Below are 23,640 nucleotides of genomic sequence, written 5' to 3'. Positions count from 1 at the left end.
TCAAATTGTGTAATTCCAATATCAAATGTGACAGTTCTTTTCTCACATTTGGTAGTTTCCTTACTTTTTTTTCTCACATTTGACGGTTCCATCCTCATATTGTGCAGTTCCAACATCACATATGTCAGTTCTTTTGTCACATTCGGTAGTTCCCTTATTTTTTCTCATGTTTGACAATTTCATCCTCACATTGTGCAGTTCCAATATCACATTTGACAGTTCTTTTGTCATATTTGGTGGTTCCTTTTTTTTCCCCTCACATTTGACAGTTCCATCCTCACATTGTGCAGTACTAACATCACATTTGATAGTACTTTTATCACATTTCGTGGTTTCCTTATTTTTTTTTCTCACATTTGACGGTTCCATCCTCACATTGTGCAGTACCAATATCACATGTGATTGTACTTTTGTCACATTTGGTGGTTTTTTTTTCCCACATTTGATGATTCCATTGTCATATTAGGCAGCACTAACATCACATTTGACCGTATTTTTCTCACATTTTGTGGTACTTTATTTTTCTTTCTCACATTTGACAGTATTATCCTTACATTGTGCAATACTAACATCATATGTAACTGTACTTTTGTCACATTTGGTGGTTTTCTTAATTTTTCTCATATTTGATAGTTTCATTGTCACATTAGGCAGTACTAACATCACATTTGACCGTACTTTTCTCACATTCGGTGGTACTTTAATTTTTTTATCACATTTGACAATTTCATTGTCACATTGAACAATACCAATATCACATGTGATTGAACTTTTGTTACATTTGGTAGTTTCCTTCTTTTTTTTTTTCTCACATTTGACAGTTCCATCGTCACATTAGGCAATACTAACATCACATGTGACTGTACTTTTGTCACATTCAATGATTCTTTTATTGTTTACTCGTATTTGACAGTTTCATCATCACATTAAACAGAACCAACATTACATATGGGCATAGGCAACCCAACCCAACCCCGTCGAATTACCAAATAATCAACGAATATATATAACAAAAACATTCCTAAAACCTCTAAAATTGCCGAAATACCCTTAAATATACTAAAATTACCAAAACGCGTCTTAACACTTAAAAATGACCAAAATAACCTCGAAACTCTCAAAAATGACTAGGATATCCTTAAAACCTAAAAAATGACCGAAATGACCCTAAAACCTAAAAAAGAAAATGACTGAAATATCCTATAAACCTAAAAAATAATTGAAATATCCTTAGATACTAAAAAAATTGACCAAAATGACTATGAAACCAAAAAATAATTGAAATGACCTTGTAACATACACTTTGTATTTAGCCTTCACCTTCAGCCAACATTGAAGCCTTTTATATATATATATATATATATATATATATCCCTTCAATTCTTCACCTTTCATCAACAGCGTACTCTCCTAGACAATCACAAAGGTAATTTTCTTGTATTGTGTAATGTTTGTATCTGTATTTTTTTGAGTATGTTGTTTGTCTTTTTTATTTGGGCTCCATATATTCTTGTAAATCTACAAAATATTTTGTCTTTTGATCCATTGTATATATTATAAAAAAGGTTATGTTATTACATGTAAAGCCAACTATACCTACAAACTCAAATCAATCCACTGAAGATGCAAACAAATACAAAACGACATGTAACATTAGATTGAAAAGCTAAAGGTCATTTAGTTTCTAATAATAGAGTTAGTTTTATTGTTGTGCACATGTAATACTCTTAGTGGTTCTTAACTTCTTATAATTTGTAATACGGTTAGTTTAGGCACCAATGTTGGTTATCCTTATATGTAAGTATATATATTGTGTAGTTTATCAAAAAAATAATGTCAACCCGCCCAACCCACCTAACCCATCGAGTTGAAACTGCCAAAATTTGTAACTAATTTGCTGGATTTAGAATTCGGTGGGTTGATAGCAGATTGAAATTTTCCCAACCCGTTAGTGGTAGAGTAGATAGAAATATTGGCCTTTACCTGCCCAATCCGACTTGCGAACACTCCTACCCTTAGTACCTCAAAAATGATTGAAATGACCCCCAAAAACTTTAGGATTAAAATACCCTTGAAACCTAAAAAATGACCAAAATACCCCTAATTCCCTCTAAAATTACCGAAATATCCTTAGAACCTAAAAAAGGACTGAAATGACCTTGGAACCTAGAAAATGACTAAAATACCCTTAGAATTGATAGCGTTTAGGTCTATAAGATATTGATGATTTGTTTTATATTTTATTTCCATTGCTTAAATGATAAGAAAAAAGGGTTAAAATTGTTAACTTATAAAAAATATAATTTCTTTTAAGCTTGAGATTTTTTTCTTTTGGGGAAACATTTAAGCTTGAGAATTTAGATACCCACCTTAATTCCTTAGTGTAAGCAAGACCTATTTACTAGGAGTTGAAACTTAGTTATTTAATTTATGGCCTTGTTTTCTTTTAGTTGCTTCAATCTCTATCCCCTCATTTATATATATATATATATATATATATATATATATATAGACACACACACACAAGCTCTTATTGTAATGGATACTGAAAAATAGAGAAACATTGATAGTAGTGATAGTTTTCCTCCATCCAAAAATACAACATTAAATTTTTTGAATCAATCCAAAGAGGCAACTTAAGGCCCCAAAATTTTAGATAAGGCTCTAGTGTTGTTGTCCTTAATCGTATGCTAGACAAGTTGGCATCATACCTACAATTCATTATTTCAGTGTGAATGCATAATAATGGAGCTACATGCATCATGTACCCCACAAGAAATCACTAAGTTTAGGGATGATTGAAAATGTTGGGAAAATAAAAAAGGTAGAAAGATTTTAATCTTTCAAAATTCATCTTCCGTTGATGTAAATGGTGTATATACAAGTTACAATGTCTTTGACAAAACCTTAAACATAATCTCTTTCTCCCTCTCTCAAAATCCAATGAGCTTTTGCTCACTGGGTTGACATCTTTAAAATACTAAAATTTGTAAAATTAACAATATCAAACAAAGCCAATTTCTTAGCTATTTGTATTGCAAAATTTCTCATCCATCTGTATCTAATAAACAATTTTGACAAAAGCAACTATAGCAGTAGTGGCAGCTTTATTTGCAGCCATCTCTGCAATTTTTCTCCCAGCCTGCAATTTTATCACATAAAGAAATGTGACAGTGTGATTAGGAACAACACTTGATAATAAGGAACATGAAAATGATGAATCAATGGGATATTAATGTCAATAAATACTTAAACTGCTCAAAGGACTGTATTAGTTAGTGGGGGTAAAACATGCTTAAGGGTGCCAGCATCTTATTAACCACATCTTTTTCTACCTTTCAGAATGTATACATACCATATTCCTGCTTAAAACTTTCATGCCATGGCCCCTCATAACAGTGACCATTAGCAAAGTGATAGATGCCAAATACATGGATATCAGTTGTCACAATCATTATATCTGATAATGAGTTATGGGCACCCAAACAAATGGTGAATGAAAGACCAATTTAACAGGATAGACATATATGTTTATGTCTGAAATGGATACCAAAATGAGGCAAAGTATTATGTAATGGATAGGTAGTCAAGGTGTCATCATAGAAAATTACTAAAACTGTATGGTCAATATAAGGTACATGGACATTAACTATGTTAAATGGCCTTTAACATAGATCTGCAGCTAGTGTTTTGGACATATGTTATGCTATGATATTTGAACCAAGACTCACTAATTTTCTAAGGTCAGTATCATATTAGAAATCTGTCCAAGTCTAAAATCCCTCCCTACTGCAAGTCGTGCCAACACAAAAGCATGATCTCAAGATTAAGCATCTAGTTTTGTGAGAGTGTCAACACAAAGGCATCTACCATAAACCCAAATAACAAAACCCAACCTTAAAGTGTATTTACTTCAGATCCAACCTCCCTTTGATTAGGCTCTACACAAAAACATTATGGTCTTCTATGAGAGGTTCCCCAACTTCAAACACATTCTCATAAAGATTTGCACAATCTATATGACAATACCCAACTGACTATGTCTTTTTACAGCTTCTCCACAGAGTTCTCCATCGCTCTTCCATGATCCAAGTCCAATAGCTGGAATTCTAGTTCTTGTATTAATACAAAGTAACATCCTGCTATTCCACTAATTCCTTTTATTTCCTCAAACTTTTCAGATTGAATAAATGACCAAAATAGATAGCTATAATGACCCATTTGCCCCAAATCACAAAGATCCAGTAATCAACTTCTAATTCCAACAAGTCAAGCTATTTACATAGATGGTATATTAAATAATATAATGAAATACATCTCCTGTCCAAGATCTTAAGAATGGAATTTTGATATGAAAGGAGTCTCCTTTCACCCACCCTGTACCCAATAGCCGCAAGAAAAATGAAGTATTCTATCATGTCGAATGAAGTATTTAAACAGTACTAAAAATTTGAAATTAAAACAAAAACAAAAACAAAAACAAACAAACTTGCAATCACATATATTGCTCCAATAATCCAACAAAGAAATAGAGAACAATAGCAGTGAAATTAGGGTTTGTTATTTTAATCTTTACCTTTAATAATAGTCAAAACGATTTTGATCTTTTTGAAAAACCTTCAATGATGGGTAAATCGACGGGATATTGAAAGGAGATCGATGAACACAAGAACGAATCTGAGAAAATTTGAACACAAGAGAGGAACACATTTGATTTTTTTTTGTTTTTTGTTTTTATACCTGACCTGCTAAACCGGTAATTGGTACACACAAAAGTTAAATTAACGGTCAAGATTAAAACATTAAAAATTTAATGGTTATGATTTGGGTGGGTACCGTACCCACTAAAAAAAAGTGGAGGTACCATAGAATGACCCCCATAAGATAATGCCTCATGGACAAACAGTTTACGTAAAAGGAAAAAAATATTGAAAAACGCGATATAAGTAAGCTGGAATCAAGTCTATATTCTTATGAGCATATATGCATAAAATCTCTTGAATCTACAATCCTATTTAAATGTCATTAATTTGAGCCAATATTAATTCACTATACAAAGAGTATTGTTGGTGTTCACTCATTCACCTAATACAATATTTGACAAATTAATACATTAAAGTTAAATTTTACATGTATATCTTGTCAAAAAGTACGAATGGGGTGCTTAGTCGCATATAACTTAAAAAGATTAAGTATACAACTATATGAAAGAGAGAGAGAGAGAGATTTAACTATACTTCCAATTTAAGGTAGAAAATCTTAAAGGATTGGCACAGTAATTTTCCAAACCTCTTGTGATTCATGAAGTTCTAAATTTAAATATTTTAAGCAACTATTAGAGACACTCATAAGGAGTTCATCCTTAATTGTAATTATCTAATGTATATTAGAAAGAAGATAAAATGCATATGGAAGAGATTAGTTAACTGTTCAAAAAGTTATAGACATTTACATGCATCAAAAAATAAATAAATAAATAAGCATGGAAGTCTTTGTCGTTACCTTATCTATTCGTAATATGGGTGACCAATCATGCTTTACAGTTATTATCGTTTTGCTTTTTGAAAATTCTAGATTCACAACTTGAAGCGAATCTTTTGAATTATTAAAGATAAGGAAGCAGGGAGTGGGACAACAGTACAACTATCAAAGATAAGGAGGCAGAATTATTGAGTTGATTTTTCCTCTTCTTTAATTTCTCGTTGTTTTTCTTGACCATATTTTTATTGGATAGTGCCATAGAGGGAGGCTGAAACTGAATTATCGAGTTGTTTAAAGTACTCTGTTTTTCTTTTTTTGGAACATCTAGGAGTTTATCAAAGCCTGCGTTTGCAGTTGACAAGATTACTGTAAATTGATTTTTAAATTATGATATAATTTATTAAAATACTAATTTTATCCTTAAAATTTTAGGTTATTTTTATTTTGAGTCGGGTTAAGCATACATTAATTATTCATTTTAAGAAAGTTTTTATGAGAAATTGAAAAAACTGTTAAAACAGTTAATTACTTATTCAATTTCCCATAAAATATTTCCAGAAATGGTTTACCAATGTATGCCCTTAGGGTATATACATTAGTAAAACCCTTTTATTTTTATCATTTATGTTTAAATTTTCTTTTTTTTTTGGCCATACATATTTGATTCCATTTCATATTACTCATGTCGTCTAATTTCCTTAATAATCTTTTGACACCTAGTATTGTATGGGTGAGTTGTACCTCTTAATGAACAGTACTTAGTTGATACTTAGTTTGCGTTTGGCACAAATTAAAAAGTCAATTTATTTTATTATTTAGTTTATTTTTACTACTATTTATAGGTCCCACTGCACTTTTTGATACTATTCATGGATCTTACTGTATTATTTTAACTAGTTTTTTCCTTTATCTACTGTATTTCAGCAAAAAAATGTCAGTTTCAGGAAAATAAGCAGATCTCAAACAGACCCTTAACAGTCATATTATTATAATCCGTTAACATTTCCCTATTAACAAAAATGGACTTATATGGGTAACATGTGTTAATGGACAACATTTATTCAGCACTTAACAATCAGATTACTAACATAAATTAACTTCTATGGGTGACATGTCTAAATAGACAATATTTATTTGGCACTTAAAGGTCAAATTACTGACAAATATAATCATTATGGTCAATATAAAGAGCTAAAATGAAAATTGTGTCCTTTAGTTTCTCTGACCTAGGGCGAATCCAAAACCCTAGCCGTCAGTAGAATTGTAGTGCCTACTCTTACGTTAGGCTTTGCTTCTTTTCCTTTGTGTTAGCCAGTAGGAAAACTCGTTTCTCCCAGGAAGAATGGACAGGCTCTCGGTTATGTGGGAAAGGTTTTCACTCTCGGATGCTGAAGGGAGTAGTTTCGTGGTGCAGGATAGCATGGAAGAGGGTGAGTTCTTTGTTGCAGCAAGATTTTATACTGGACGAGTTCTTAATATGGAGGCAATAGCACGTACCTTTAAGATGCTGTGGAGGACTAGGAAGGGTTTTGAAGTACGGGACATGGGGAACCATAGAGTTCTTTTTGTTTTCTTGGACAGGGCAGATGTGGATCACATTATTCTGGGTGAGCCTTGGGCCTTTGACAAACACCTTGTGGCACTAAAAGAGGTGGAGAAGCATGCTGATATTAGAAACCTTGTCTTTGATCATACAAATATGTGGATTCAGATTCATGATGTGCCTCTCGGTCTCCCTTGGAAGGCAGCAAAAGATATTATTTCTGTGGTTGGAAAGGTGGACGAAAGTATACAGGAGGAGGAAAAGTTTGAGGGCAGCAACTTTCTGCGTTTTAGAGTGGCTGTTGATGTGTCCAAGCCGCTGTCCAGAGGAAGGAAAATTGTTCTGGGTAATGGCAAGGAGAGCTGGGTGAGTTTTAAATATGAGAGGTTACCAAACCTTTGTTATTGGTGTGGGAACCTGACCCATATGGATAGGGAATGTTCTATTTGGACGAAGAGGAAGGGTCCTCTGTTAGAAATAGAGCAACAATTTGGCTCGTGGTTGAGAGCCACTACTCCTAACCGGGCAAGAAAAACAGTGGTTCGGGTAGCAGGTTTTGAGGAAGAGGGGAATGGGGTTGGTGATCAAAGCACGGTCAAAATTCCAGGAGAGGGAAGGAATATGCAAACCGAAAGGGAGAATGACACTGATTCAGCTAGTGTTTTCGAAGCTCACAACCAGGATTTTCATGTTGAGGGTGGGTAGGGAGTTTTAGTGGTTGAAGGTGTGAAGGAGGGTGAAGTTCATAGCTCGTGCATGGCTGCTTCTGGTCCGTCGAACCCATACTTAGTAGCTCGGACTATGGTGGATAATGAACTCCCTGTTTCTGAGGTGGGGATGCAGAGGAGGAATACTGATCAGGATTTTCAAGAGCAATTGGATGACATTGATGCCGAGTTGTCGAGATTTGAGACTAGGCAGGGAATGGGAGAAGGAAGTGGACCTGAATCAGAATCTGGTGGGGCGGATCAGTCTTGGGCTTTGGTGGACAATTCAAATATGCCATTTCATATGGGTGTCTCCCAACAATTAGATAAGACAAAGAGAAGGTCAAGCAGGGGTAGAGGTGGTAGGAAATCAAAATCCATAACTAGGAAGGAAGTGACCAAGCCCACGGACACAAATGGGACAGTTTTGAGGAAAAGAAGCCATCAGGAATTAAATACAGAGGTGGTAGTAGAAGATGGGTGTAAGAGAAGTAGGAATGCAGGTTTTACAGATTTAACGGTGGAGGCTGGTTGCCAGCCCCGCCAAAGCCAATGAAACTCTTAGCTTGGAACTGCCGGGGGCTTGGGAACCGCCGTGCAGTTGATGAGCTTGGTGATTTAATCCAAGCAAAAGATCCCGAGATAGTTTTTCTATCGGAAACATGGTCGACAAAAGAACAGATGAAGGGAGTTCGAGATAAGTTTAAGTTTGATGGGTTATTTACTGTTTCTAATGAGAGTAGGGGAGGGGGTTTGGCTATGTTATGGAAGGGAAGTACAAATGTATGGGTTGATAGTTTTTCGAGTTATCATATTGATGTTATTGTTAATGGAGGATCTGAGAATGCATGGAGGCTTACAGGGTTTTATGGTGAGCCTGATACAAGTATTAGGAATGAAGGGTGGAATATGTTAAGGATGCTAAGTTCCAAACCAAGGCTGCCATGGTGTTGTTTTGGTGATTTTAATGAACTACTACAGCTACAGGAAAAGAGGGGTGGTCCGCCAAGGGCTCATAGTCTTATGCAGAGTTTCAGGGACGTTCTTGACCTTTGTGGATTTGTGGATTTGGGATTTTCAGGTCCAGAGTTTACATGGCATGGTCGTCGTAGAGGGGAGTTGATTTGGGAACGACTAGATCGGGGTGTGGCCAACTATGAGTGGTTGGCAAGGTTTCCTACAAGTAGAATTAAACACTTGCATTGTTATACCTCTGACCATCGTCCAATTCTCCTTTCTTTAGATTCAAATGGTGAAAATCAACGGTGGAAGAGAAAGCCATTCCATTTTGAGGCAATGTGGTTGTCCGATCCAGAGTGCAAGGGGGTTGTTTCAACTGCATGGGCATATAATCCTGAAGGTACACCAATGGTAGTGGCAACTAAGAAAATTAAGAAGTGCAAAAAGATGCTAAAGACCTGGAATAAAGACCATTTTGGGAGTGTTTTGCAGAAAATTAAAAAAACTAAGGAGCTGTTATGGGTGGCAGAAGAGGTCTTGGCCAGAACTGGGTGCTTGGAAGAGGTGAATCGTTTGAAGAAGGAGCTGAATGTCTTATATGATAGAGAGGAAAAAATGTGGCAGCAATGGTCTAGGCTTCAATGGTTGCAAAGCGGGGATCAAAACATGAAGTTTTTTCATGGTTTAAATCATCGAGCCCACATGATTTGGATAGAGTGTTAGACGGTGTACAATGTGTAGTGAGTGAAGAGATGCAAGCCGACTTGGCTAGGCCTTATACGGTGGAGGAGGTTGAGCATGCAATTAAAGAGATGGCTCCTTTAAAAGCCCCGGGACCTGATGGAATGCCTCCCTTGTTCTACCAAACATATTGGACCGAGGTTGGTATGGATGTTTCTTAAGCTGTATTGTCTTGTTTAAATTCTGGCTCTTTGTTGAAATCCATTAACCATACTTTTATCACTTTAGTCCCAAAGGTCCAAAGCCCTGAAAGAGTGACGGATTTCAGACCTATAAGCTTGTGTAATGTGATTTATAAAATTGTTAGTAAGGTGATTGCAAACCGTTTGAAGCCTCTACTAAACTCTATTATCTCTAAAGCTCAAAGTGCTTTCATTGCTGACCGTCTGATTACTGATAATATTCTCATTGCTTTTGAGTCCCTTCACCACATGAAAACCACTTGCACAGGGAAGACAGGTTTTATGGCTCTTAAATTGGATATGAGCAAGGCTTATGACAGGGTGGAATGTATTTTTCTTGAAAAGATCCTTTTGAGGATGGGTTTTAGGGAGGATTGGATGGCTTTGATTATGGAGTGCATTACAACGGCATCTTACTCAATTTTGGTTAATGGGGAGCCAAAGGGCTTGATTAAACCTTCTAGGGGCTTGAGACAGGGTGATCCCCTTTCTCCATATATGTTTCCCTTTTGTGCGGAAGGGTTGAATGCCATTCTCAGGAAAGCGGCTTTGAATGGGGAAATTCAAGGATTTTCTCTAAGTCGTAATGGACCTAAGATTACTCATCAGCTATTGGGTCAAAAGAACAAAAACGAAACAAGAGCTAGAGGGAAGATTGAAAGAGGGTGTAAGAAGATTATGAAAATTGGGTCAAAAGAACAAAAACGAAACAGGAGCTAGAGGGAAGATTGAAAGAGGGTGTAAGAAGATTATGAAAATTGGTTTACAAAATATACAACTAAGAAGAGATAAAAGATTACACAAAAATAAGGAATGGAACACAGAACTAAATACAGCAAACTTAAGGATATTATTAGACTTAATAACTTTTTTACATTGGATATGCTAGTGGACATCTTACAGGGATTCTTTCTTCTTTTCTTCACTCTGCCCTTTTACAAAGCCCTTTGGGGGCTATTTATAAGGAAAAACTCTTACAAGTAGAGTACAATAATGCTTGAAGAGAGAGTAGGGGCTGGCTCCATGTTGACACCTGGCTGAAGGGGCAGAAGCCTCAGTTTGGCTTGATTAGGCTGTGAAGCAGGTGTATGGTAGGGGTCCTTACTGCAGAAATGGACAGCTGGGAAGATCACTGTAAGGCATGCTGTAAGGATAAGGATGAAACGTCTGAAGACGTTTCTAGGGTTTTTTTTTTTTTTTTTTTTAATATATTAGGAAAGTCTAGTCCCATCCGTCTCTTCCTTGGAACCATTCTTCATCTACATCAGCAATTACATCTGGATCATTGTTATGGTAATAAGGATCATCATACCCCTCAAGAGGGTTTGGCATTTCCCAATGGTCTGCATGTGGTAATTGCTTTCTACAGGTTTCTGGATCCATGGGTACTGCTTGAGATAAAATCCCTTTATTTAGAGATTTTGTCAATGTGAGAGCATAGTAATAGGATACCCAAGATGGGTCTCGATGTGTGTGCAAAGTGCCATCTAGATTGGTAAGCCACTGTATTTCTGCAGGGTTGAAAAGTCCTTCTGTACGAACATCATTTTTGGAGTTAAGCTTAACAATCAAAGTTGCTGAAGTAATCTTGCTTGCAAATCTTGGATGTTCTGTGGAAGGATATTTTATCCATTTTCCATCATAGGCATCATTTTTCAAAATGTTAAACCAGAATTTATGAAAATATCTATTTTCACGTGGGAAAATATATTTGTAAAATTCTGGTTCAAAATGGATACACAAATGATACTCATTAAGTAAGTACCACATGTAGAGATAATGTGCAACCGTCCAGTTTGTTATCCAGAAGGCAAAAGGGGTTTTCCATGGTTGGTCAATATCAGGGAAAATAGCAAGGAAGTGGGGTTGGTGATTTCTGAGATAATTATGGAGGATTCTGATAATTCTTTTGGCTCTGGCTTGAAGGGTTAAGGTCTTTATTTGGTCTTTTATTTCTAGAGGGAGATTCTCTATCATGTTAAGGATATCACTAGGAATTGCAGGAGAAGGATTTGATGATGAGGAAGGATATGTAACAGGGTATACACATAAGGGGGAAGGAAGAATTGTGGTATTGAGGATTTGAGGCTTTCTGGAAAGATAATCAGTGATAAGGTTATCTCTTCCTTTGATGTGCTTGACTTGGAAGGACCACTGTGAAAACCAATTTGACCATCTGAGTAACTGGGGGTGTGGAAGCATTTTCCTTTTGAACTGAAGCATTTTGGGAAAGGAAGACATATCCATTTCTACCAGGAAGTGATGCCCAAGAAGATGAAACTGGAATTTTTCAATTCCATGTTTGACTGCAAGAATCTCCTTAAAAGTAGAGTGGTAGTGTAATTCTGAAGGTTTAAATGCACCACTTTTATACCCACAAATATTTCTTTTACCATCAAGTTCTTCAAACAGAGCTGCTGCCCAATACTCATCACTTGCATCTGTTTGCAAAATCCATTTACCTGTTCCTGGGATTTGCAAAGGAGGAAGCTGTTCTGCCAATTTTTTCAACTGTTGGACTGCTTCTGTATGGACAGAATCCCATTCTGGGGGAGATTTTTTCAGCAGTTGGGCTAGAGAATTTCTATACTTTGAGATTTTAGGAATAAAATCTGACATGTAATTAACAATTCCAAGAAACTGCTGTATCTGTTTAGCACTTGTGAGCCTATCTGGGAATTGACCAAGAGAGGCAGCTATGTGAGGTTGTAGTACATACTTTCCATCTGAAATATTTACCCCCAAGAAATCTATAGAGGATTGTCCAATGATCATCTTCTTTTCCGAGAGCATGATCCTTTGTGATTTCACTAAATTATAGAATTCAGTGAGCAACTTCTCATGGGATTCTTCATCCTTGGAAAACAGGAGAATATCATCGACGTAGATCAATGCATTGTTCAGGAGTGGCTGGAACAACGTTACCATTGCCTTTTGGAATTGGGATGGAGCATTTTTAAGATCGAAGGGCATAACAGTCCATTGATAGTGGTGATCAGGGATACAAAAAGCTGTTTTGTATCTTTCTTCTGGGTGGATTCCCAATTGCCAAAATCCTGCTTTCAGATCAAACTTTGAAAAAAATTTTGCACTCGAAAGATGTTGAAAGAGTGCACTTTTGTTTGGCAGGGGGAATTTATCATCTGCAAGGAAGTGATTGAGATCCTGATAATTAATCACCAATCTGAGTTTTCCTCTGACTTGTTCAGAATGCTTATTAACATAAAAGGCTTCACATGCCCATGGAGAAGTTGTTGGTTCAATAAGGCCTTCGGAAAGGAGGGTGGCAAGCTCTTGTTTGGCTAAGGTTAAATGTTCAGGATTCATTCCCCGATGACTGGCTTTTGTGGGATTAACATCTTCATTTTTCTTGAAGGGAAGGGATATGAAAAAGTTGGGGTTTTTCCACAGAGGATTTGAATTCTTAAGAAGGAATTCAGAGTGGGTATTTGCACAACAGTCATGGATAATCTGGAGTTTTAAAGACTAAAAGGGGTCAACTGTGAATAGATGAGGAACTTGGGTCCATGTCAGAAGGTGCTGCTTGTGCATGAGTCCTTTTGAGGACCATCTAAGGTTAGGAATTTGGTGTAGGAGATCAAATCCTATGAGAAGGTCTCTACCTGTGAGAGGGGATCCAAGGACTTGGTGTCTAATGATGAGAGTCGGAAAAATTCTGATGAACAGAGGTTTGCTTTTCAAAGTGATAAGGAATGTTTCACCATTTGCCGCTCTGAACATTTGATTATGGGGTAGCCAACATTCTGTAGGCAAAATTTTGGGGTGGAGAATTGTGGTTGCTGCTCCCGTATCAAACAGGGCTATTACTGGGATAGGTCTGGAGTAGGTGTCTAGGAGGATGTGTACCTGGGCTATAGGGGTGGGATTGGTTAAAGGAGCTATAATAGGCTGGGATGTATAGATGGTCTGGATTTCTGGTTCTGAGTCTTCATCATTGTCTAGATCTGTATCTTCCTCTGAAGTGGAATAAGCCATGACAACCAAAGCTTGAGGGGAATACTCATCATCCAACGAGAAAAGTGATTCTACATCAGAAAATGGAGTATCCTCTGCATGGATCTGGGCTTGTTCAAGAAGCTTGGCTGCTTTCTCCTTCTTCGGGCAATTTTTTGCAAAATGTCCTGGTCTTCTGCATACAAAGCAGACTTTTGAAGTTTTTCCTTTAAACTGCTTTCGTCGAAGAAACTTCCAATTTTTCTTTTTTGAAAATCTTTTCTTGGAACTTGCATAATGTTTTTTCTTCCAGGAGTATTTCTTGAAATGATCTCTTCTTTTTGTTGAACAGGAACAATTCTTGTCATAACACTATCTGCAAATCTTTTCTTTTGCAATTATCTCTGAGCTTGCTATGAACTTTGTCTATTTCTGAAAGAAATTTTCTCTGATTGCAGAGTTTTTCAAGGGCTATGAGAGCATGCTGATAAATTTCTCCCAAGGAGGCTTGTTGCAGAGTTATTTTCTGAAGATTCATCATGCGAAGTGTCTTGTCCCCTAATGGTTCTGGGAGAGAATTGAGGAAGGTATGCTTGGCATAGACATCGTCCATACCATTGAAAGAGTAATATCTTCTAGACATCTTGTCAAAATGTTTCTCCAAATCTTTTCTTTGAAATGAGCAACATTTCATCAGCAAGAATTCTTCTCGTGCTACCTCCTTATAATGAGTTGGTGAGCCCAAAAATTCATTATGGACAATTGTAAAGAAATCCTCCAATGTATTACATTGGGCTGCTTGTCTCTGTCTGTATTCTCCCAAATTGATCCACCATTCTCGTAATCTTCCTGTAATCCTTGCAACAAACTTAGCAATAATCTGTGAAACAGTGGCATTTGGAGTTTGAAGTTCAGCTATGCACCAAGAGTACATATTAAAAAACTCATCATGCCATTTAGAGGGAGGAAAATTATCAAGGGTAAACAAATGTTTTGAATCTGTAGTTGGTGAGTAAGACAATCTGGTTTGGTGATCTGGGACAAAAGGTGGTGGAGAAAAGATTGGTGGCGGAGATGGAGGCCTTTGGGGACGGAGAACATCATCTTCCTCTTCTTCTTTTGGATCAGTCATGAATATTTCCTCCAAACCAAGACCAGACAAGTCTAAGTCTGAGTCTTCTATTATAGGAAGCACAAAGGGTTCTTTGGGATCTTCAAGGGTGTGAGTTCTGAGAAATGAAGAAATTGGGTTTGGGGGATCAGGATTTATGGCTAACATATTCATGTCTGGGGGTTTTGAAGAGGCTCCTATGGTTGGATCTGGAGGTTGGTATAATGGTTCTTTGTCCCTTTTTATTGGGGAGGACTCATTTTGTGTTTTAATTTGGGACTCTGGTAAGGTAGAATATGTGATGGCCGGAAAGATTCCACTTGGTTTGAAGGGATTGTAGTCAGGATGTGTTATAACCAGTGGCTGGAGATTTTGGTAAGGAGAAGTTGGTGAAAATGGGGAGGTCGGTGGTTCCGTCAAGTCTTTGTATAGTGATTGTCGTGGCTGGAGAGGTGTTTGGACATGTATGGGAGGAGTGAGAGTGGGTTCTTTCTGGGATCTTTCCATAGATTGAAGCTGTAGCAGCAACTGCTTCCTTTCTTTTTCTTTTTGTCCAATGAGAGGAAAAGAAACAGACAAGTCTTTGACTGTGGATGTAATTGTGGCCAACTCCTGTTCAATAGTTTTAATCTTTTTCTTCAAGTCTTGGACCAAAGCGTTTGAGGCTGAGAAGGTGTGAGTAACCACCTCTGCCATCTTTTGCTGATTATCAAGTATCTTTGAGAGGACTTTATTTTGAGCCACAGCATTTTCTGCTTGCCAGTTTAAGGCTGCTTCTGCAGAAGAGACTTGTTTTTTGGTTCCATCTGGATTGGTTCCGACAAGGTTTTTGATTTTTCAGATATGTTTGGTATTGGTTTGGGGATGATCAAAACTTTCTAGTGGAGGAAAGTTCTGAGAATAGGAAGGTGAGGCTTGGTCAAACATGTAACAAGATGGTGGGTTATGTATTTGAGCAGTAGGGAGTGACTGGTATTTTGGTATTTGTGGAAGGACCTTTTGGTAATATGGGATCAATGAAGGTTTCTGGTGCTGGTTTAGATTTTCTTTGCAAGAAGGGAAGGAGGGAAGGGTTTGTTTTCTGGTTCTAGGGTAAAGAACATAATAGTCAAATTTTCCAGATGGTTCTCCAAGAAGGTCAACTTCTGGATCTCCTGCCTCATATCTTTCTTTAAGTTTTTGCTGGAAAGATTTCTTCTTTCTTTGTGAAGGATCTGCCTCAAACATCTCTTCTTCTTGGCAATCAATACAATCACAAACATCCCACCAGATGTGTCCAGTGGATGATTTTCCTTCATAGCAAGGCTTCCCATCTTCCCGAAATCCTTGGATCTCAAGGCCATCTTCTTTAACATACGAGACTGGTTGGAGCATAGCAATCTGTGTTGGAAAGACTGTTACATCTTTCTTTTCTGAAGGATCTGTCAGGAATTTTGTCTCTACTTCCCCATTCTCTTTTCTGATAAAAAGAGGAGTCTTTGATTGAATTGGTTTAGCCGCCTGATGGAGCATCTCATATTTTGTAATCCATGACTCTGGAAAAAGAGAAGTCATCTGCTCTCTATTGAGTTGTCTTGGAACAAACGTACACATAGGCGTCATTCCAGGATCCACTTGAATTAATAAGGCATCATTAGATTGAGCCATATCCGGAACCGCCATGTCGAAATCATGATTCTGTAGTCTATAGGCAAGCTGGTAGTAAAGGGTGGCAGCAAATGTGTCTTGCACCTGGGAGGCTCCTGTAATTTAGACCTGTACCTTAAGAGCATCACAAAGATGGGGATCTTTAAGGGACATATTAAAATTAGGGAAAAGTGTAACAAAGACTGTTCCCGCATTTAGAGTGGTTTGAACTGTCCTTATAACTGCATTTTGATATTCCAAGAATCTGGAATCAAGAAGTGAAATTCTAGAGACTACTGGGAGTCCTTTTCTTCCATGGAAAGTCAATGCCAACCTAACTGCTCCAAAATGAAGATGGGTATATCCTTGTTTCTGCCATGGGATTATAAACTCTCTAGGAAGGGCAAGGGTAATGAAGTTTTCTATTTCACTTGCTGGGATGTTATACTGGTCAAACTTGGAGGCTTGGACATATTCTTTTACTGTAGAAGGTTGAGAAGGGCCTAGAAGTTTTTTTATGGATTTTTTAAAAGAGACTTGGGGTTTATCAAATACTGTATAAGGATTTACAATGGGAAATTCGGTAATAGGGATTTTACTATCTTCAGGAACATGGGAAATCTCATACAAGTAATCTAACCTATTTGCAGTGGATTTTCGAAGGGAAAGATCAAAAGTAGGTTTGGTGGTATCAATGACTTCTAAAGATGAACTTGCCATGATAGTTTCTTTCAGATAGAACTGTTTACCAAAGACCTAACAGGACTAAGATGCCAATTTTAGGCTGAAACGTCCACAAGGTTACTATTGGAGAAGCTAATACAATCTTCTCATGTCCCTTAAAGATCCCCATCTTTGTGATGCTCTTAAGGTACAGGTCCAAATTACAAGAGCCTCCCAGGTGCAAGACACATTTGCTGCCACCCTTCACTACCAGCTTGCCTATAGACTACAGAATCATGCTTTCGACATGGCGGTTCCGGATATGGCTCAATCTAATGATGCCTTATTAATTCAAGTGGATCCTGGAATGACGCCTATGTGTACGTTTGTTCCAAGACAACTCAATAGAGAGCAGATGACTTCTCTTTTTCCAGAGTCATGGATTACAAAATATGAGATGCTCCATCAGGCGGCTAAACCAATTCAATCAAAGACTCCTCTTTTTATCAGAAAAGAGAATGGGGAAGTAGAGACAAAATTCCTGACAGATCCTTCAGAAAAGAAAGATGTAACAGTCTTTCCAACACAGATTGCTATGCTCCAACCAGTCTCGTATGTTAAAGAAGATGGCCTTGAGATCCAAGGATTTCGAGAAGATGGGAAGCCTTGCTATGAAGGAAAATCATCCACTGGACACATCTGGTGGGATGTTTGTGATTGTATTGATTGCCAAGAAGAAGAGATGTTTGAGGCAGATCCTTCGCAAAGAAAGAAGAAATCTTTCCAGCAAAAACTTAAAGAAAGATATGAGGCAGGAGATCCAGAAGTTGACCTTCTTGGAGAACCATCTGGAAAATTTGACTATTATGTTCTTTACCCTAGAACCAGAAAACAAACCCTTCCCTCCTTCCCTTTTTGCAAAGAAAATCTAAACCAGCACCAGAAACCTTCATTGATCCCATATTACCAAAAGGTCCTTCCACAAATACCAAAATACCAGTCACTCCCTACTGCTCAAATACATAACCCACCATCTTGTTACATGTTTGACCAAGCCTCACCTTCCTATTCTCAGAACTTTCCTCCACTAGAAAGTTTTGATCATCCCCAAACCAATACCAAACATATCTGGAAAATCAAAAACCCTGTCGGAACCAATCCAGATGGAACCAAAAAACAAGTCTCTTCTGCAGAAGCCGCCTTAAACTGGCAAGCAGAAAATGCTGTGGCTCAAAATAAAGTCCTCTCAAAGATACTTGATAATCAGCAAAAGATGGTAGAGGTGGTTACTCACACCTTCTCAGCCTCAAACGCTTTGGTCCAAGACTTGAAGAAAAAGATTAAAACTATTGAACAGGAGTTGGCCACAATTACATCCACAGTCAAAGACTTGTCTGTTTCTTTTCCTCTCATTGGACAAAAAGAAAAAGAAAGGAAGCAGTTGCTGCTACAGCTTCAATCTATGGAAAGATCCCAGAAAGAATCCCTGTAAGATGTCCACCAGCATATCCAATGTAAAAAAGTTATTAAGTCTAATAATATCCTTAAGTTTGTTGTATTTAGTTCTGTGTTCCATTCCTTATTTTCGTGTAATCTTTTATCTCTTCTTAGTTGTATATTTTGTAAACCAATTTTCATAATCTTCTTACACCCTCTTTCAATCTTCCCTCTAGCTCCTGTTTCGTTTTTGTTCATTTCCACTGTTTTCGTTGAGATTAACCCATAAGAGGGCTAAAAACCCAAGACAAATAAATTCTCTGGACGCAAGGATGTACTGTCTAAATTCTCATGCTCGTCCAAACCATGGGCGAATTGAAGAGCTTACTTATCCTAATCATGGACGAGCTAAAGTCATAGACGAATGAAATTACAAATCGTTTGAATAATGGGCGAGTTAAAGCCTATTGCATTAGTTCAACCCATGAACGAGAAAATGCATAAGCAAATGTTTACTTTATCTATTAAGATCCCAACCAAACAATCCAACCTATGGACGAGTAAAAGATTGGGCCTTGTCTTTATAAAACGTGAAAATCAGTCAAGTCTAAGGACGAGTAAGGCTGACAATTACCATTTCATGAAGACGAATCATACTTAAGAAATTCAAGGAATGAAAAGTATACGTTTGTGTTAAGAAGGGGGAAATTCCTTCTATGGACGAGCCAAAGTTCTAAACCTATCATGGAAACAGAAATTCTCGTCCATATTATAATAGAAAACAATAAATATTCATTCAGTTAATTAAGGGCGGACGACCAACGTCCAAACACCCTTGTGAAATGAAACTTAATTGTTTTAACAACTTGTCCTAAAATCATGGACGAGCTTAATGTACTTGAGTTAAAAAAAAAAAAAAAAAAAGGGCAAGAGAAAGATCCTAAACAGTGGATCGGATAAAAAAGGAACACAAACATTGAAATAGTTTCTAAGCAGGGGGAGCATCAACATTAGGGTCGTCCTGAGGAGGCAGAGTTGTAGCGTCATCCTCAATATTAACGTCCTCAGAGTCGGTTTGAAGGAGAGAGCTAGTGGCAGTAACATTCAGATTAAGCTTAATGGAGCTAAAGTCCACTTCAGGGAAGTTTTCTATGGCGTCCATTCTAAAATCTTCAAAACCTGCTGCATAATTAGTGTCTAGAAGATTAGTGTATTGCTTGGACGTCTTGAATTCAGCCACTGCATCTTTTTTCGCCTTAGAGAGAAGAGTACTCAGCTCATCATTCTTTTTCTGTAAATGATCAAGACGAGTATCTTTCTCCACTGCATCAGTTCTCAACTCCTCATTCAAGTTTTGTAGCTCCTTTATCTCTTCCTTAGCCTTGGCAGCTACCTCAGCCCATTTCTTAGATTCGTTCTTTAGCTCCTGATTCCTTGTCTCTAACAAGACCCTTGTCTTGTCCAATTCTGTGGCCTGTCTAGACACTGCTATAAACTTTGACATAGCCAATAAAAAGGTAAAGAATAAATGATCAAAGTTAAAAAAAAAAAAAAAAAAAAAAAAAAAAAAAATTTATAAAGACGAGGCAAAGACAATTATTCACCTTAAAAAGATCATGAACACCAGAGTGTTCAAAATCCTTTAGGGACATGTCATAGCAAGTGTTTATGTCCTCATCAGAAACAGCGTTCTGAAAGCGTTCCCAGGCTAGATCTTCATTTTCAATAATGTTTGAAGGAACCCTTTAAGAAGGTTGAGACGAGGCAGACACAGTCATCTTGGGTGGAGGAGTCTTGGACGAGATGGTCTCAACCGGAGTGGACGAATCTACATCAAATACTTGGGCAGGCTATTGGGGTGAAGGAAGATTTGGCTTGATTATTTGGGACGAGCCATGCTTAGCCTTTTTGCCTCGTCGACTGGGGAGATTTCCCAAATCCAAGTTCTTAGACAAAGGTTTCCTTTTGTCCCTAGCCAATGGACGAGCCTGAGACTCAGTCTCAGGACGATCCCCCTCACTAGCTACATCTTTTCCTTTGTTCCCTTTCATTGTTTCCATTCCTAAAAAAAAAAAAAAAAAAAAAAAAAAAAAAAAAAAAAAAGGAAAAAGAGTTTTTAGAATTAAAACAAAAAGTACACAATGTAAGGAATGTTTGGAATTTAAAACTTACTTCTTCTTACTATAATTTCGTGTGCTAGTGCTTCTTCAGACGGGTTAGGGCCTAATCCCCACTTGGCAAGTCGTCTAAGCATGACCAAGGAATGGAAGTCCCTATCTGCGTGTAGACGAGCCCTATGGACGCGGTCACGATGAAATTTACTCAAAGAAGGTCGTCCAACGACTGAAAGGAAACAAGTAGAGGTTAGACATGAATAAAAAATAATAAATAAAAAAAAAGAAGAAAAAGAAAATGGGTAGGGACTTACCCTCAGGACGAAGGTTCCCTAGGTCCCTAGTGTAACGACCAAACGTGTCCCGACCAACATCCACAGGATTCCCAACCCAGAAGCCGGAGACGAAGAAAAACTCCGTCTTCCATTTTCTGTCAGATGAGGCTAGGGACTTTAGCAATCTATAGTCTTTACCCCTAGCTGTGAATTGGTAAAATCCAAGGGATTGGTGTATTTCTGAAGGTTTGTAACAATAAAGGAACTCGTCCACAGTAAGAAGATGGTCCCCTCCAAATACTTCCCTCCACAAAATTTGCATAGAGGTGACCAATCTCTACGCATTAGGGTTGAATTGACATAACCCCAAACCTAGCCTAACCAATAGCTCTCTAGTAAAAGCATTTAAAGGAAATCTCAGACCCCCTCAATAAATAAGCCTCGTAGACGCCTATCCCAAAATGAGGATTACAACACCATTCTCCATGGACGAGCAACCTGGGGTTACCCTCGTCCGGGATCTGGTACCACGGCCTAAGATTATTAAGTCTTTGCTCATCTGTTTTGGAAGGGATATCTACCGCGCAACTATAAACAGTAATCTCCGCCTCGTCCAAAGGACTAGACAGAGGGATATTGGACGAGATGCCTGCCTGGGACCCCGAAGCCTTCCTAAGCTATTCTTGGACGACTTCCACAGGGAACCTAGGGATGCCAGAAACATACTCTTCGTTCGTGGTATTCCCCCCACTACTATTACTAGTACCACTAAAACTAGTGCTATTATAACTACTCTCGTCGTAATACTTGTCTATGGCTCTTTCTGTACTACTACTAGACGAGGAAATAACTGTTTCAGACATTTTTGAAAAACAATTGAAGAGAAACCTAAAAGACGAGAAAAGAGGGAATACCTGGCTCTAATACGAACAGAGGCTATGGTCATGAGGAAACTCCTAGACGAGGCTCTAGACGACAAATGTCAAAGACGGAAAATCTCAGAAATATGAAGGGTACTAGAGGAATTCCACTATATATAGGCAGCTGACCTGGGCACATGAAACGACACAACAAATCAGGAGGTGACATGTGGCGTTTACCTCGAAAAAGCTAATTGACGGGACTAGTAACCAGTTAAATTATGACATGTGACACATCAACTCATTGATACCAAATGCATACATCCAAAGGAAATGATATCTGGTTACCCATCCTCTTGACGACCCATGTGGACGAGGGGGCAACTGATGGTGTAATGAAAATGCACAAGTCTCATCTCATCCATACAGGTCGTCCATGAGAAAAGAAGGAAAAAGTGAATGCATAAGGAAAAATCATCCCTAATAACCTCGTCCGTCCTTAATAAAGGATGGACGAGTTCATTGGACTCTGAGAGTGTTGAGCTTTGGACAATTTTGATTTCCACCAAGTGTAAGGGACGAGTTGAACTGCTATTAGCCAAGTTCTCTATTAACCATTATGAAACACAGGCCCAAATAAGGTAACTTCCATGGTGGTTATGAAAGTTACCTCCAAATCCTCCGAACTCCTCAATAATAGGAACGATTATTAAACAAATAACCGTTTCACGTATGCTATGTAAGCATTTATTGATGAGAAGGTAAAAAAATTCAGACACTTTTCACAGAATACTCCCTTTTTACTTGGAATCACAAATCCACTGACTTTACCATCGGAGGACTTTTGGCCGGTCTCCTCTGACTTAGTATTTGTTTCTTTCAGGATCAAGCCCTAAGATCGTCAGCGCCTGAGACTTTCAACCTACTGATTTCCAAGGAATCATCAATGTTTACATAATGAGTGCTTTTATAGTTCCTAATATTTGAACAAGCTGGGAAAAAAAAAAATTTGAAGAGAGACAACATTACAATTAAGGGTAAAAAAAAGTTAAAGAGAAAGTTCAGGCAAATGCCCTTAGGATATTGGTTAACATTTCCCTTCAAAGATAATGATATTTTTATATCCACTTTTTACAACCAATTTTTTAACATCTATTTTGATGTTTTAAATGGAGACATTTGCTTTTCTTTTCTTTTTTAACTTTTAAGTTTCGAAAAAATAATGACCTTAAAACATATAAATAAATAAATATATATATATATATATATATGCAATATTCTACTTCATTTGCTAAATAAGATCATTAGAGTAATCATCCAATTAAGGTAGGATGTATTGGGATACCGCTTATTTTGCTAAAACTGAAAAATTATTGCTAAAAGTTCTATAGATAAAGCTAAAAGTTAGTTGAAATAGTACAATGCGACCCATGAATAGTGCCAAAAAGTGTAGGAGGGAGTAGAGTAAAGGGAGGGGGAGTAATTCAATTACCTTATTTGGAAGTTTTTTAAGGAAAGAGGGGGAGGGGTTTGGAGGAGTTTGGAGGGGTTTCAACAACCTCTAACCCCTTATTTTTAATTATCCCAAATTGGAGAGATTTGGAGGGAGAGTAGAGTAGATAGATTATTGACCAAATGAATTCCCCAATTTACCCTTTCTAAATTAACAAAATTACAAACAAAAAAATTAACATAAAATGAAATGAAATTAGAGAAATAATAACAGTAGATCGTAAACTTATACTATACCATTTGATATTACACCATCTGATATGATTTTTTTTTTCCAAGGGTAAGATACTAAACTTTACTATCTAAAATATTTTAATATTAATTTATGAAAAAAATATTATAAAAATTATTATTTTCCTAAACTTATTATAAATGACTGTATGGCATATAATATCGCTAACGTCGGTTTTTTTTTTTTTTTTTTTTTTTTTCACCTCCAAGAATAAATGAGTGGCGTGGGAAACAAATGCATTG

At 37.3% G+C, this 23,640-nt stretch overlaps 1 long non-coding RNA gene across 1 annotated transcript; it reads right to left on the bottom strand.

The window, feature by feature from the left end:
- Positions 1-2,820: 2,820 nt before the first annotated feature.
- LOC126698784 (uncharacterized) lies at positions 2,821-4,871 on the bottom strand. The gene is made up of 2 exons (XR_007646585.1): positions 4,577-4,871; positions 2,821-3,142 (listed from the first exon to the last, which is right to left on the bottom strand). It is a non-coding gene; the product is annotated as an uncharacterized LOC126698784 (long non-coding RNA).
- Positions 4,872-23,640: the final 18,769 nt, after the last annotated feature.

This window comes from Quercus robur, chromosome 9 (assembly GCF_932294415.1).
Source record: "Quercus robur chromosome 9, dhQueRobu3.1, whole genome shotgun sequence".
Taxonomy (NCBI): domain Eukaryota; kingdom Viridiplantae; phylum Streptophyta; class Magnoliopsida; order Fagales; family Fagaceae; genus Quercus; species Quercus robur.
The sequence above is the reverse complement of the archived record's forward strand: the minus strand, read 5'-3'. Positions and strand labels throughout refer to the sequence as shown.